This window comes from Macadamia integrifolia, unplaced genomic scaffold (assembly GCF_013358625.1).
Source record: "Macadamia integrifolia cultivar HAES 741 unplaced genomic scaffold, SCU_Mint_v3 scaffold725, whole genome shotgun sequence".
Lineage (NCBI taxonomy): Eukaryota > Viridiplantae > Streptophyta > Magnoliopsida > Proteales > Proteaceae > Macadamia > Macadamia integrifolia.
This window is the reverse complement of record NW_024870526.1, coordinates 114922-123841: the sequence shown is the minus strand read 5'-3', so window position 1 is coordinate 123841 and position 8920 is coordinate 114922. Positions and strand designations below refer to the sequence as shown.

The window sequence follows — 8920 nt, the reverse complement described above, 5'->3', positions numbered from 1 at the left end:
AAGTCAAATTTCAAAGTTCAAATCAAAATTCAAAATTCATAAGAAAACAAAAGAAAAAAAAACCAAAAATCAAGTCAAGAATCAAAGATCAAAATTCAAAAGAAAAAAAAATTCCAATTTCAAGGTATAGCTCAAAAATTCTTACCACAAAATACAAAACCCAAATCAAATTTCACGTGGTAGGTAAAATTTACATCACATTCATGTGAAAGGTGAAAATCAAATTCAAAGGGAAAGTAAAATTCATGTGAAAAGAAAAATTCAAATCAAATCCAAATCAAGAGCAAATCAAGATTTCAATTCAAAAGTCCAAATTCAAGATTCTATTTCAAAGGTCAAAATTCAAGATTTCAATTCAAAAGTCCAAAAGATTGAAAATCCAAAGAAGAATCAAATATCAAAAATCCAAAAATCAAAGGTCAAAATTCAAGATTCCAATTCAAAAGTCCAAAAGATTAAAAATCCAAAGAAGAATCAAAGAATCAAATGTCAAAAATCAAGAATCAATTATTAATGTCTTTTACAAGGTTGAAAGAGCATCAATTTCTTTCCTATAAATGACAGTAGTAGATAGCTGATGAGCACATTTATGTGCGAAATCTAGTATAGTAAAACATGCATTTTACATATTTAGAATGGAGCTACCTTGGGTTTTACTCTCTTTTTGCAGGTTTTATATTTTCAAGGCCTTAAGGACTATCGGACGCTATATCTCCAATTTTACATGTAAAGAGGTCCTATTTCTTTTCATGGTTATGAAGATGATAAAATTCTGTGCAATATGGATGTGTTCAATTACAAGTACACATTCGTTTGGTCAATCGTACAAGTGATTATTCTTTTCGGGTCAGAAAAAGAATAATGGGTCATAACTGAACCGAGATGCAAAACCAACCCATCTGCAGTTGTCCCAAGGGTATAAGGAATATTTCAAATACCAACAAGGATTGATGGACCACATCCTTAAGTGATTGAAGATTTGTTTTTGGCAACAACAACTACCTAGAGTAGTTGGTGAATTGTGGTGTGAAAAATCCCTTGCTTATTAGGAGGTCTCAAATTCGAACCTCTTAGCTACCATTTTGTCGAGGTTTTTTTAGAAGATTTTCTCTTTCCTACTCATCACTTAAAGGAGGTCGGCCAAGATGGTTGTACGTAAGTTTGAAGAAGAGAGAGAAAGAGAAAATAAAAAGAAAAATAGGAAAGAAGAAAAAAAAAAAAGACAAGGGCATGGATGGAATTTTCCATTAAAATAGAATATTGCCCAAATCCAAACAAGAAAAATCGGCCAAATGGGGTTTCTTATCAAGAAGAGAGAGAAAAATAGAAAAAGGGAGGAAAAATAAGAAGCAAAAGGCAAGAAAAATCGTGGGAGATCTCTCTCCACACGTTTTCTCTCTTCTCTCTCCTCCACTTCATCAACAAGATAAAAAAAAATCTTTTTTTTTAGAAGCTAAAATCATTAGCTTCCCTCCCCCATTCTCTATATAATAGAACTAACACAAGGGGAGGAGGCACTTCATTCTTCTTCTAGGGTTTTTTTTTAGTTGTTCTATCTCTTTCTCTAGTTTTCTCTTTCTCTAGCTCTAGTTCTAGGTTTATGCTTTAAACACTTTTGTAAGTTCTTTTTATTCAATTAATGCAAGCACTTTTGTTTTTGATTCAGTAATTTATTTTTATTGTTTAAGCAATTGAAGTTATAATTTTCAAGTTTTAGTTCTAGGCTTAGTTCTAGGTGACAAGAACAAGCTATGAAGCATGTCTTTCAAGTTCAAATTTTTTTTTTTTTCTTCAGATTTTTTTTCTCTAGTACTAGAAATTTCAGATTTGATTTATTCCAGATCTGGTTTTTAGTACTGGTAGTATCTCAAATCGATCAAGTTTTCAGTTAAAGGGATGAAGCTTAAGTATGTAGGCTCCTTCAGTAGTCTTCTCTCCCCCCTCTCATTCCATCTTCTGACTATCCTTTCTTTCTTAATTTAGGATATTAATTTCAGTCGTTACATTATTGCTATCCCTTTCCCCCAAGGTTCATGGCTAGTGTATGTGTTGGCTTTGCCCCTCCTAGCCATAGAACCATCATTTTATTGTTTTATTTTAATTCTCTCCCTTTCTCTAAAGCCAAGTAGAGTAACCCTTGTAAGAGTGACTCTCTAGTCAAGTAGGGAATCTCATATTATGATGCATCCCTCAGGCTAAGTAGAGAAACCTACTTGTGAGTCTCTCTCTAGCTTTATCCCCTTTCTTTTACTTTATTTTTATTTCAGTATTTTTTTCTTTCATCGCTTTTTAATTACGTGGGGTGTTTATTTCCAGCTATTTATTTATTTAATTTAAATTATGTGGCATGCGTGTTTAAATTCTTAGATGACAAATGGTTAGGACGTTATTTTAGATACATATGTTTAGGACAGTAATTAGAAGTAGATCACAATCATTAATCGGTTCACTTTCGTATTATTAAAAGAAGCAAAAAAAATAAAGTGGCTACTCTCTCTGTGTTCTACCCATAGCTATACTGATCCATACGCTTGTAGCTACATTTTAAAATCCCAAACAAGTTTTTGGCATCATTTTTGGGGAGACAGTTCCATGTTATTTTTCGCTTTCTTTTGGTAAATTGGAGTGCTTTGTTTGCTTTGTTTTGTTTTTCCTTTTTTTTTATTGAATTCCTGAGAAGAATAACTTGCAATAATAGTTGTATCGGTGGAGGTCACCATGCCTCATAGTTTGATAAAGACAGGTTTCGCCCTGTAGCAGTACCTTAGGAATTGACCTGAGTAACCCCGGATCCCTGCCGGTAAGATCCCAAAAATCCAAAAAAAATCATAAAAAATCATAAAATCATAAAAAAAAAATTCCTATCTATTCTTTTGTGCTTGTCTTACTCTAGTTGTGTGTAGTTTTCTATTGCATGAGTGTTAGGTGGGTACGTAATACTAAGAATCGGTTAGAAAGAAGAGATCCAACAAGTAGTGACCCTATACATTTGCTCTCTTTAAAACCCTTCAATATGGGAGACCAACATCAAAACCCTTCACCTAAATCTCTAAAAGATAGGTTCTACCCTGCTGGAACAGCCCAACCTTCCTGCATAGTTCTACTACAAGCCAATAAGCTTAGAAGTGATATCCTTCAGCTTAGGCAAACGTCTAGTGAGTCTTTTTCCAAACTTTTGGAGAGATTCAAGGATTTACTCCAAGAATGCCCTCACTATGGCCTAGACTTATGACATTTATGTTAAATAATTTATGAGGGTATTGATTATCCAACTAAACAAATGATAGATTCTATGTGCCCTGAGAGATTCACATCCTTTACAGATGAAGGAAAGGCATGGGAATTCTTACTTGACTTAGTTGACAAAACCCATGAGTGGGAATCAACCCAAGAGAGTGAAAGAACCATATAAGGAAAAAGATATTTTGTGGATGGGATAGTAGCCAAGGAATCCCATTTGGATTATCTAATCAAGAGGATTGAGGCTATTGTTCCTAGAGAGCCATCATCAGTCAATTTGGTTAAGATTTGTGCCTGGTGCTAGTCCCTTGGACATGTCATAAAAGAATGCCCCAATACCTTTGGGGGCACTTCTAATGATAGTATTAATTCCTTATACCAGAATAATCCATATAGTAACACCTATAATCCAGGATGGAGAAATCACCCAAATTTCTCTTAGAATCAGGGCAACCAAGCAGGGCCTTCCAATTTTCATAATCAATGTCAACCTGAACCCTAAAGGCCTCCCTTTGCACAACAATATTTTACCCAAAATACTTTTCCTAGGTCAAATGTAGGACCTCAGGCTAGTTTTTCTAGGGCCCCTCTCCTATCATCTTATCAGCAACCCCCTAGGTTTACCAACACTGGAGAGGCAAGTAGAATAAATGACTTGGAAAAAAATATGGCCTTCCTCATGACAAGCCATCAAAATCTTATGAGAGAACTCACCCAAGTCGTCTCAATTATGCGTGAGAGGGAGAAAGGAACTTTACCCAGTCAACCGAAGACTAACCCTAGGCATCATCAGCTTGTTAGTTCACAAGCACCAACTAATGCACAACTGAATATAGTGTAAGGTCAGACCCAATAAGGGCCCTCTAACCAATGTAATATTGTTTATGCCCTTAGGAGTAGTAGAGAGTACCAACAGAGCATTCCTAAATCTTCCCCATCTATTACTCCTGTTAACTCTCCTTCAGTTGAGGACACAAGTGTGCCTCTTGTTCCAGGTTCGTCTGATGAACCTAAAGATTCTTTTAAAATTAAAGATGATTTGATTGAGGAAACAAAAAATGATTCTTCTGAAAAAGGGCAAATCCCTAACAGTCCTTATGTTCCTCCTGTCCCATTTCTTGATCGCTTGATAAACAAAAAGAAGATTGCTTCTATGGATAAAATTTTAGAAGTCTTCAAAAAGGTAGAAGTAAACATCCCTCTTTTGGATTCTATATCCCAGATCCTCGCCTATGCAAAGGTACTGAAAGATTTGTGTACTCACAAACGTATCACTAGTGTGCCCACAAAAGCGTTCTTGGCAGGTAACATTAGTTTCATAATTATTCAACCTGTAGCAGCCAGGTATAAGGATCCAGGGAGCCCTACCATATCTTGTGTCATAGGCAACACCTACATTGAGCATGCCTTACTTGACCTTGGCGCAAGTGTGAATCTTTTACCTTACCATGTGTATAAGCAACTAGGATTGGGAGAATTGAAAGCCACTGGAACTACTCTTCAATTTGTAGAGATAGGTCTGTTAAGATTCCTAAAGGCATAGTTGATGATGTCTTACTAAAGGTGGGGGAAGTTTTTTTCTTTGTTGATTTCATTATGTTAGATACTAAGCCCTTCTCAACCAAGGATAAGATCCCAATAATTCTAGGAAGACCATTCTTGGCTACCAGTAATGCATTAATCAACTTCCGGAATGGTTTCCTAAGGTTATCTTTTGGCAACCAAACTATTGACTTTAACATGTTTAGGATAGGCAAGCAACCACATATGAAAGAAGAGATCAATATGCTTGAGGATTTTCTGGGATTTTCTGATGATTTAATTACCAACTTTGATATTGATTTTGATTCAGAATTCCAAGAATGTATGGATGAGTTGGATGATGATAGTGAAAATTTCTTTTCTGAAGTCTTGAGTCTTCACACAGCTGTGGAGCCCTTAGGACCCCTTTCCAATTCCATTCCCAAACCTTCTATAGTTGAGCCCCTAAGCTAGATCTTAAGGAATTACCATCTAATTTGAGGTATGCTTTCCTAGGGCCTGACCAGACTCTTCCTATAATAATTTCTTCAAATTTGACTTCTAGTCAGGAAGAGGAGTTACTTAAAGTGTTAAAAGATAATAAAGAAGCCCTAGGTTGGACCATGATTGATATCAAGGGTGTAAGTCTTTCTATTGTGCACCATCATATACATCTTATGGAGGATTCCAAACCATCCACAGAACCCCAAAGAAGAGCTAACCTAGTGATGATGGAAGCCATTAAGAAAGAGATCCTAAAGTGCTTGGATCATGGAATAATTTATCCTATTTCTGACAGCCAATAGGTAAGCCCAGTTCACGTAGTGCCTAAGAAGTCTGGGGTGATTGTAGTTCCCAATGCCAATAGTGAACTAATTCCAACCCATGTCCAATCAGGGTAGAGAGTGTGCATAGACTACAGAAAACTTAATGTGGTAACCTAGAAGAACCACTTCCCATTGCCATTCATTGACCAGATGTTAGAGAGTTTAGCTGGACATGAATACTATTATTTTCTTGATGGATATTCCAGCTATAACTAGATCCCAATTGCTTTAGAGGGTCAACATATGACCACTTTTACATACCCATATGGAATATTTTCTTACAGGCGTATGCCTTTTGGGTATTGCAATGCCCCTGCTACGTTCTAACGATGCATAATGAGCATCTTTTCTGACATAGTCAAAAAATTCTTAGAAGTATTTATGGATGACTTTTCAATTCATGAAAATTCCTATTCTGATTGTCTTCATCATCTTTCCCTAGTTTTGAAAAGGTGCATATCTAAGAATTTGATTTTGAATTGGGAGAATGCAAATTTATGGTTAAATCTGGTATTATTTTAGGTCATGTAATATCCAAGGAGGGAATTAAGGTAGATAGAGCCAAAGTGGATTTAATTGATAATTTACCACCTCCTCAATCTATTAAGGACGTCCGATCTTTTCTAGGGCATAAGGGCTTCTATATAAAGTTTATTAAGAACTTTAGTCAGTTAGCCCGACCTCTCACTTCATTACTTGCTAAAGATCAAACTTTTGAGTTTTCTAAAGAGTGTCTAGAATCCTTCAAACAACTTAAGAAGGAGTTGACCAATGCACCCATTGTTCAACCACCTGTTTGGATTGAACCTTTTGAACTGATGTGTGATGCTTCGGATTTTTTCATAGGATCGATTTTAGGTTAAACGATTAATAAGTTGCCCACTGTCATTTACTATACTAGTAGGACCTTAAATGATGCACAACTCAATTATACAACCATTGAAAAAGAACTTTTAACTGTTGTGTTTGCATTAGAAAAGTTTTGATCTTACTTAGTTGGCTCATATGTGGTGGTGTATACTGATCATTCTACTCTTAGATACCTAGTTCAGAAGAAGGATGCCAAAGCCCGTCTCATTAGGTGGGTTTTACTTTTGCAAGAGTTTGATATAGAAATTAGGGATAAAAAAGGAGTTGAAAACCTAGTTACAGACCATTTATCCCGGTTTCTCAATTCCTTGACTGTTGATTATCCAGTTAACGAGAACTTTCCAGATGAACATTTATTTGCAATGTCCAGTGAACCATGGTTTGCTGACAATATCAACTTTTTAGTTTCAGGTGTGACTCCAGGTCACTGGTCCACCCATGATAAGTATAGGTTTCATTCCCAAGTTAAGCACTTTTTCTAGGATGATCCTTATTTATTTAAGATATGTCTAGATCAGATTATCCGACAATGTGTTCTTGATTATGAGTAACATTCTATTCTCTCTTTTTGCCATGATTATGTGTATGGTGGACACTTTGGACCTAAGAAGACTATCACAAAGGTTCTCCAATATGGATTTTATTGGCCCACTCTTTTTAGAGATGCTTTTGATTTTTTCAAAGATTGTCCCGCCTGTCAGTCTTTTAGCCGTATTAATAAGAGGAACATGATGTCTCTCAACCCTATTTTTGTAGTTGAGATCTTTGATGTATGGGGCATAGATTTTATGGGACCATTCCCTAATTCCTTTGGGAGTTTGTACATACTTCTGGCTGTTGATTATGTTTCTAAATGGATAGAGGTCATACCTTGTAAATCTAATGACCACAAAGTGGTGGTCCAGTTTCTCAAAGAGAACATTTTTTCCACTTTGGTGCACCACGTATAATAATTAGTGATAGGGGTACTCATTTTTGTAATCGGCCTTTTGAGGCCTTAATGAAAAAGTATGGGATCACCCATAAGTTATCTAGGTCATATCACCCCCAAACTAGTGGACAAGTGGAGGTGTCTAGTAGGTAGATCAAACAAATCTTGGAGAAACCTATTAATCCCAACCGTAAGGATTGGTCCCTTAGGCTCATTGATGCCCTATGGGCCCATCGGACTGCATTTAAGACCGATTTTAGTCAGTCTCCCTACCGTTTGGTGTATGGAAAAGCTTGTCACTTACCAGTTGAGTTGGAGCATAAGGCCTTTTGGGCTACCAAGAAGTTCAATTTTGATTTGTCTGATGTGGGAATTCATCATAGGCTTCAACAATCTGAGTTGGAGGAACTTAGGAATGATGTCCATGAAAGTTCTAGGATTTATAAGGAAAAGACCAAAGCTTTCCATGATAAGCACATTCTACGTAAATCTTTTGTAATTAGTGATAAGGTCTTATTGTATAACTCTCGATTGCATCTTTTCCTTGATAAGCTTAGATCCCGATGGGATGGACCGTTTATTGTCCATAATGTATATCCTCATAGGACTGTGGAGATTATGAATCCAAGAATAGGGATAATTTCAAAGGTTAATGATCAGCATTTGAAACCGTTCCTTGAGTTTCCTACTACTGGTAGTGAAGAGGTCATGGATCTCTATGAACCTCTTTACATTGATGACTAACTTTTAATCAGGTATGACCCCCTTCCATTGTCTTTGCTTTTAATTCTTTCCATGTATTGAGAACATTGCATGACTTAAGTGTGGGGGAGGGAAACCAGTTTTTTATTTTTTCACTTTGTTTTATTTGTTTTTCTTTTTATTTTTTTGAGCTTGCTAAAGGATGAAGTCCTACTTTGGCTTTTAGCTAATGATCATACCATTCGGTTGCTTGATGTATGAAAATAAAAGTTTTGATTAAGGTACCCATTTTGAACAAATAAAAATCCTGTTGAGAAGAAAGAAATAAGCTTTTATCTTGAGATGGGAGTTTCTTTTGAAAAATAAGAGACCCTTATTTTATGGTGTTGGACCAGATGTAAGTCTGTGGGTTCCTTGTACATTTGATTTGAAGTTGAGACATTCTTTTTAATTTGGCATGAGTTGACAAATGCACAATTTTAAATGAAGTGTGAAATACGGTATAAAGAAGAATAGGAGTTGATTCCCTTGGAACTAGACAGGGCATTGCACCTTAGGAAGCGTGGTATCTTGATCGGAATTCCTAGGGAGGAAACTTTTAAAAGAACTCTAGCATCACTGTCTTCGTGGGCATATACAAAAAGTAAAGCTACATAGTAACTTGGGTGTCTGGTGTTTGCTCCACCATGTCATTTAGGCCAAAAGTAGTGGAGTAGAATAGAGTTTATTAAGAGAAAAAATGAGAAAAAAAATTGTGTAAATGTCATTAATGCTAGGTAACATGTTTTGTCAAAAACACTCCAACGCCTTAGTCATTGGTTCCCTATTT

At 36.0% G+C, this 8920-nt stretch overlaps 1 non-coding gene across 1 annotated transcript; it reads right to left on the bottom strand.

Moving 5' to 3' along the window:
• Positions 1–3115: 3115 nt before the first annotated feature.
• On the bottom strand, positions 3116–3222 carry LOC122069828. The gene has a single exon (XR_006137549.1). It is a non-coding gene; the product is annotated as a small nucleolar RNA R71 (small nucleolar RNA).
• Between the last annotated feature and the right edge of the window lie 5698 nt (positions 3223–8920).